Source organism: Bison bison, unplaced genomic scaffold, assembly GCF_000754665.1.
Source record: "Bison bison bison isolate TAMUID 2011002044 unplaced genomic scaffold, Bison_UMD1.0 scf7180017864037, whole genome shotgun sequence".
Taxonomy (NCBI): domain Eukaryota; kingdom Metazoa; phylum Chordata; class Mammalia; order Artiodactyla; family Bovidae; genus Bison; species Bison bison.
Window position 1 is genome coordinate 8715513 of NW_011494609.1, and position 8475 is coordinate 8723987.

An 8475-nucleotide genomic window follows, 5' to 3' on the forward strand; every position below is an offset into this window, starting at 1 on the left:
AGAGTTCCCCCGAGGGCCTTTGTGGGGGTGCTGGGGGGCCTTATCTACCGGTGCAGTCAGGTGCATGGGGCTGGGTGGAGCGCTGGTATTTCCGTTTACTTTCCCATGGCCAACCACACAGAGGGTTACTGACAAAAATAACTGACAATGATTTTTTAGTTATGTTTGGTTTAATGAAGCCGCAGAACCATGATTTCTGAAACATTCTTTTTAAAGGGTTTTTTTAATGTGGTGAAAGTCGCTCAGTCATTTCCGACTCTTTGTGACCCCATGGACTATACAGTCCATAAAATTCTCCAGGCCAGAATACTGGAGTGGGTAGCCTTTTCCTTCTCCAGGGGATCTTCCCAACCCAGGGATCAAACCCAGGTCTCCCACAGTGCAGGCAGATTCTTTACCAGCTGAGCCACCAGGGAAGCCCTTTTTAAAAAATGTGGACCATTTTAAGTCTTTATTGAATTTGTTGCAATGTTGCTTCTGTTTTGGGATTTGATTTTTTGGCCAAGAGGCATGTGGGAGCTTAGCTCTCCAACCAGGGATGGAACCAGCATGCCCTGCATTGGAAAGCGGAATCTTAATCACTGGACCTCCAGGGAAGTCCCTCCCAGAACTATTCTTATCAGGCTAATATTTTCTAACTGGAATCTTTATTGAGATTGTGGCAGTATCACGTGCAGGCATGAGGAGTAAGGCAGAGAGGGGTCTCTTGTGAATGTGGTCCCATTTCCCCTCATGATGACATTTTACAAACCTACAGGGCCCTGTCTCAGGCAGGATGTGGACAGTGACAAAGTGCGCCGACCATATTTGGATGTGTCCAGTCTCACTTAGACTCCTGTGTGTGTGTTTGTATTGGTATGTGTTTGGTGTGTCTCTGTATATGCGGTATGTATAATATGGAATCCTATCCCAACGCCACAGAGACGACCAAGGTCATCTCTGGAACTGACTGTGCCCCATTGTAACCACTGCCTACACCCCCCGATCCTTAACAACCAGCTTCCTGACCTCAAATTAGGCAAAACTGTCCACCTGGTAATCACCCTGTAACACCCTAACTGATCACCTAATGCCACCCTTCTAGCAGGAATTTTCTTTGTCTTGAGGTTATAAATATTGGCTACTAATCCACAAAAGGCGTCGGCTCTGCCTGGTCCAGCAGGCGGTCGACCTGCTGTGCTTGCAGTGCCCTCATTATCTCTGCTCTTTGTTCTTAATAAACTCACTCCCCCTGTGTCTAGAAGTTCTCTTCCAACCCATGCTTGAATTGCCACAGCATATGTGTGTGTGCACGTGGTGTGTCTGCTTATGTGTGTATGTACTTGTGGTTTGTGTATGCGTGTGCGGTGTGTCTATGTGTGTATGCATGTGTGTGTATTTGTGGTCCGTATGTGTGACATGTCTGTTTATGTGTTTTTCTGTGCGTGTATGTGTGTGTGGAGTGAATACGTGTGTTTGGTGGTGTGTGTATGCAGGCGGTGTCTGTGGTGTGTGTCTGTGTGCCTGTGTGTGCTGCGTGTACTCAGCTCTGTTCACCTTGTAGAACCTGTGTAAGCCTGTGTACCCAACACCACGGTGCAGACACTGAACAGTTTCAAGGCTGTGAGGATCCCCCCTCGGCCCTTTTAAAAACCCCACCTATTAATAATTCCCTCACGAATCTACCACCCTCACCCCCGACCCCAGACCTATTCTCTAATCTCTGGCAACCACTAATCTGTTCTTCGTTTCTAAAATACAGTCATTTCCAAATGTCCCATAAAGGAAGCAGACAGTTTCCATTTCTCTCAGATAGATGCCCAGAGGTGCACTTGCTGGGGGATCCCCCAGTCACATAACTAGATTTTTAGAAAACTGCTGCCCTCTTTCTCAGAGCGACTCCAGCACTTGACAAGCCCCAAAGTTCACGAGAGTTCTGGTTTTCTGAATCCTCGTCAGCACTTGCTGTTGTGCCTGTGTTTTATTGGAGCCGTTCTGGTAGGTGTGTGGCAGTATTTCATTGTGAAGTTAACTTGCGTCTCCCAGAGGGCTGATGTTCAACACCTTTTCAGGTGATCATTTGCCATCTGTGCATCCTCTTGGTGGAATGTCTGTTCCTGTTTTGCCTGTTTTCTAATTGGATTGTTTCCCCACTGCTGAGTCTTGAGAGTTCTTTTATACCTTCTAGATACAAGTCCTTTGTTTGGTGTGTAGCTTGCAAATATTTCCCCTCGGTCTGTAGCTCGTCTTTTCATTCTCCTCTCACAAACATCCAGAGAGCAAAAGTTTTAAATTTGGGGAATGGGTTACACAGTCCATTTATCACAATTTTTGTGTGTCTTGTTCATGGTATGAAGTTAAACAGCTTCTTGCCTAGTTCTTGGTCCCAAAGGTTTTCACTTATTTTCTTCCAAAAGATTTATAGGTTTATGTTTTACATTTGATTCTATGCTGTATTTTAAGTAAATTTTTTGTATAAGATGTGGATTTAAGTCATAGTTCACTTTTCCCCCTGTGGATGTCCATTTGCCCAGCACCATTTGTTGACAAGGTTGTCTTTCCTTCACTGAATTGCTTTTACTCCCTTGTCACAAATCATTAGGGCATATTTGTGTGGGTTTATTTCTGGGTCCCCTGTCCTGTTCTATTCATCTATCCCTCTGTTTCGATTACAGCCACTAGATAGAAAGCCATATTATCAGGTAGAATGATGCATCTCACTCTGTTCTTTTTCAAGATTGTTTTAGCTATTCAAGGGCTTGAGCCTTTCAATATAAATTTTAAAGTAAGTTTTTCTATGTCTATAATGCCTTACTGGGATTTTGATAGGAATTGCATAAACCTATAGATTAATTTGGAGAGAATTGACATCTTGACTATGGTGAGTCTTCCAACATATCAGATTTTCTTTGATTTCTTTCATCTGAATGTTGTCATTTCTAGCATTCAGTTCTTCAATGTGTTTTGTTAAACGTATACCTAAGTGTTCCTTTTTTGAAGTGGTTATAATAGTATCACATTAATTTTAATTTGTGCATGTTAACAGAGACCATAAAGAAGGCTGAGAGCTGAAGAATTGATGCTTTCTAATAGTGGTGCTGGAGAAGACTCTTGAGAGTATCTTGGACTGCAAGGAGATCAAACCAATCAATCCTAAAGGAAATCAACCCTTAATATTCATTGGAAGGACTGATGCTGAAGCTCCAATACTTTGGTCACCTGATGCAAAAAGCCGACTCACTGGAAAAGACTGAAGGCAGGGAAGATTGACGGCAGGAGGAGAAGGGGACGACAGAGGATGAGATGGTTGGATGTCATCACTGGCTCGATGGACATGAGTTTGAGCAAGCTCCAGGAGGTGGTGAAGGACAGGGAAACCTTGCATGCTGCCGTCCACGGGGTTTGCAAAGAGCTGGACACTGTTTAGTGATTGAACAACTGAGAGGTGTAGAAGTACCTTTGATCTTTGCATACTGATCCTGAATCCTATGACTTCACTGAACTTTCTTATTACTTCTAAGAGTTTGTTTTTAGTTTCCTTGGGCTTTTATACGTATAATCATGCCATCTACGAATGATTTTATTTCTTCCCTTCTCATCTGTGTTCTTTTTATATATTTTTCTTTCCTTATTTCAGTGGCTAGAAGATCTAGGACATATTAAATAGTAGTGATGAGAGCAGATAGCTTTGCTTTGCTACCAGTCTTAGGGGGAAAGCCTCAGTCTTTTTCAAGTTTGACCTCATCTCTAGGTGTAGATTCCATTTTCCAAGCTGAGGTAATACCCCACTATTCTGAACTTGCTGAGAGGTTTTGTTATGAATGACTGTCAGACTTTGTCAATTTGTTTTCCATGTTAGTTGATATGATTACACGGGTTTTCTTCTTTACCTTGACATTGATTATTTCCTGATGTTGAAGCAGCCCTGCATACCTGGAATAAACCCTCTTTGGCCACAGTATATAATTCTGTTTTCTATATTGTTGAATTAAGTTTGCTAATATTTTGTCGGGGAATTTCGCATCTAAACTCAAAGGAGACGTTGGTTCCTAGTTTCCTTTCCTGGGTGTGTTATCATTGCCTGGGTTTGGTATCAGGGTGATACTGGCCTCATAAAATGAGCTGGGAAATGTTTATCCTTTTCCTATTTTCTGGAAGAGATTATGTAAGATTTTTGTTAATTATTCTTTTAAAACTGGGTGGAAACTTTTTTTTTCAGAGATTTCACATTATAAGTTACAATTCTTTGATGTTTATAAGGATGATCAGATTTTTTAGTGGCTTCCAAGGTGGCTCAGATGGTAAAGCGTCTGCCCACAATAAGGGAGACCTGGTTTCGATCCCTGGGTCAGGAAGATCCCCTGGAGAAGGAAATGGCAACCCTCTCCAGTATTCTTGCCTGGATAATTCCATGGACAGAGGAGCCTGGTAGGCTACAGTCCACTGGGTCACAAAGAGTTGGACACGACTGAGCAACTTCACTTTCTTTCTTTCTTTCTTTACAGATTTCCTAGTCCATCTTCACTGTGACTTTTGGTTGTTCATAGTTTTTGAGGAATTAATCCATTTCTTGCATGTTGTCAAATTTATAAACATAAAATTTTTCACAGAATTCCCTTATTATCCTTTAGATGCCTGCAGAGTCTGTAGGGATATCCCTTGTTTCATTTCTGATGTTACTTGTGGCTTCCTGATTTTAATTTTTGTCAGTTTTGTCATAGGTTTGTTGATTTTACTTATTTTTCTGAAGAACTAGCTTCTGATCTCATTGTTTTTTTTTTCTATTGTTTTCCTATTTTTCAATTTCTTTGATTTCTGCTCTTGTCTTTCTTGTTTTCTTCCTTCTCATTGCTTTGGATTTATGTGGCTCTCATTTTTTTCTAATTTTTTGAGATAGAAACTTAATTTTTTGGAAACTCCCTGGCAGGCCAGTGGTTAGGACTCTGCACAACACTGCAGGGGGCATGGGATGCATAGCTGGTTGGGGAACTAAGATCCTACAACCTGCATGGTCAAAAAATTTTTTTAAATATGTTAAGAAAGGAAACTTAATTTTTTGATTTAAAAACTTTTCTCATTTCTAGTGTATTAATAAGTCTATGCAATGAATTTCCCTCTCAGCACTGCTTTAGCAGGTGGCACGAGTGGTAAAGAACCTGCCTGCGAATGCAGGAGACATAAGAGACACGGGTTCAAACCCTGGATCAGGAAGACCTCCTGGAGAAGGAAATGACAATCTACTCCAGTATTCTTGCCTGGGAAATTCCATGAAAACAGGAGTCTGGTGGGCTACAGTCCACAGGGTCACAAAGAGTTGGACACAACTGAGCGACTGAACACACACATGTACATTTTGATATATTGTGATCACTTTCACTCAGCTCTATGTACTTTTAAATTTCTTTTGAAACTTATTTTTTAACCTGCAAATTATTTAGACATGTGTTCTCCCATGCGTGTTATCACCTGGTTGTGTCTGACTCTCTGTGAACTCATGGACTGTAGCCCACCAGGCTCCTCTGTCCATGGGATTTCCCAGGCAAGAATAATGGAATGGGTTGCCATTTCCTCCTCCAGGAGAATCTTCCCAATCCAGGGATCGAACCTGCACCTCTTATGTATCCTGCATTGACAGGTGGGTTCTTTACCACCTAAGCCACTTTAGAGACAATCAAATCTAGAACCTTGGTCTAGTAAATGAATCTCTCCCCACTGGTCAATTGTGACTGATCACTAAACCACAGGATAATCTTGGGCTTGTGAAATAGTGTCGCAGAAGCAGCTTCAGGGGCAGTAATTACCCTCCTTGGGCAGCTCTACTTAAGGGTAATTTACATGTAGTTCTTCTTGTCCTTTTCTCCACTGCTGGTGTTGTTGAGTCACTCATTCATGTCCGACTCTTTGCAACTCCATGGACAGCAGCACATCAGGCTTCCCTGTCCTTCACCATCTCCTGGAGTTTGCTCAAACTCATCTTCACTGAGTCAGTGATGCCATCCATCCAACCATCTCATCCTCTGTCATCCCTTTCTCCTCCTGCTTTCAATCTTTCCCAGCATCAGGGTCTTTTCCAATCAGTTGGCTCTTCACATCAGGTGGCCAAAGTATTGGTGCTTCAGCTTCGGCATCAGTCCTTTCAAAGAATATTCAGAGTTGATTTCCTTTAGGATTGACTGGTTTGATCTTCTTGCAGTCCAAGGGCTCTCAAGAGTCTTCTCTAGCACCACAGTTCGAAGGTATCAATTCTTCGGCGCTCAGTCTTTTATATCGTCCAGCTCTCATATCCATACATGACTACTGGAAAAACCATAGCTTTGACTATACGGACCTTTTTTTTGGCAAAGTAACATCTCTACTTTTTAATATGCTGCTAGTTTGGCTGAAGTGAAGACAGTTCTTCACCAGTCCCAGCCAGATGGCAAGTCCTCGTGCCTGGAACAACAACCACACACTTTTGTCTGGGGTAGACAGGGATTGAAATCAACCAAAGGATCATATCAAAGGGCTCCATCTGGGAGTCTGGGGGATGGGATGCAGGAGGGAATAAGGTGGACCACAGGAGCAGGAGTCATTGGGCTGAACCAGTCAGCACTCTTGGTCAGGAGAGGAGCAAAACCGAGGCCCAAGGAGGCGAGACTCCAGCCAGGGCCTGCTGGCAGGAAAAAGAAACAGAATCAGCAACACTCGGAGGGGCTGGCCCAGTGCTCACTCTGGGGCCTGCACTCACCCTAGGCTCCCTGGAACCAAGCTGAGGAAGCAGCAGATGAATCCAGATGCACTCTCTGGAAGGCACAGACCTGGCTGGTGCCGAGACGAGTATGGAAGATTTAGCTGCTGCTTGGCAGAATCAGGGAGGCTGGGAAGGGTGGCTTGGTGGTGAGGAATTAGGTACTGAGCTCCCTAACTTAGAGGCCATGGTTAGGACATCATTGGTTTTTGGAGCCTTGGTCATTGAAAGAGATTGTTGTGTCTTGGGACCACCTCCCTGAACAGGAAGGGTGGTGAGGGCTACTGCTGGGCTCAGAGGCTGTGGAGGGGGAAGCCAGGGGGCGAGGGGGCAGGGAGGGGAGGGGAATTGTGTAGAGGCCTCTGGGGCTTGCCGGGTGGGTCTAGGACTCTGGCAGCAGGCATGGGCAGCTTTGCACAGTGGGATTGCTGAAATCTAAGAGATTACAGGTAGCTCACACCAACCCCAGAGTTGTGTTTAACTTTAGGGAAGGTCAGTGAGGCATGGACTATGGGTAGTGTCTCCAACGTCAGATACCGGCTCTTAGACTCACTGACTCACTGATGAGTGGGGGAGGCTTGGAAACTCCCCTTTTTCTCTCTTTTTGGGGAGGGCAAAATCATCACACTTCATTTTTTAAATATAGTATTTTTCAATCATAAAAGTTAATTATACTCATTTCAGAAACAGTTCAATGACCAGGAAGGCAGAATCCAAAGAGAGCAATGGAACTCATCCTTTCACAGGGATGCCCACTGGCACAGCTTCTTTTTTCTCTTTTTTTCTACTGAGCTGTTGTAAAGCTTTGTGATCTCATTCTTTCTTATTTAACACCACAAGATGAAAATTCTGTATATGATTACAAATTCCATGATTACTAATTTCCAAATTCAGGAAATCAACCCTGAATATTCACCGGAAGGACTGATGCTGAAGATGAGGCTCCGATACTTTGGCCACCTGATGTGAACAGCTGACTCATCAGAAAAGACCCCGAAGCTAGGAAAGATTGAGGGCAAAAGGAGAAGAGGGTGACAGAGGATGAGATGGTTGGATGGCATCACCAACTCAATGGACATGAATTTAAGCAAACTCCAGGAGATAGTAGAGGAAACAGGAGCCTGGCGTGGTGCTGTCCATGGTGTCACAAAGGGTCGGACATGACTGAGCACACCCCATAGTGATGTTTGCATGATATTTACCATGTAGCTGTAACCAACACATGTTAGTGATTTCTCTATTGCTGGTAATTTGGGTTGTTTATAATTTTTAATTATTAGTAAGCTTTCCTTTGATGAACATCTTCATGCAAAATGATTTTTCTTGAGGGAAAAAATAGATTTTTCTATGCTTAGAATTCTTTCTTCAGGGCATCCCCAGAGTAGATTTATTGAGTCAGAGAGTGTGTGCTTTCTCAGATTCTCAGTACAAAGCACCATGTTGATTTCCACAGAGGTGATGCTGTATTTCCACTTATTATGGATATAAGTATTTATTCCACCTGAACGTCATTCGCCAGCATTGCATTTTCAGATTAAAAAAACAAAATCTGACCATTTGATTGGTTTGAATATTGTTATTGTTGCTTCAAATTATTTCTGTGATTGTTAATAACTTTTCTCACTTTTCCTGTAATTTTTGGTCATTTGCATTATCGTCTTCTAAGAATTTTGTGTTAATATTCTTTGCTTCTTTAACTGTGGGAGGATTCCAGGGTTTAAACATCATTTTGTGTAAGAGTGTTAAGTCTCATAAGTTTCTAAACCTTT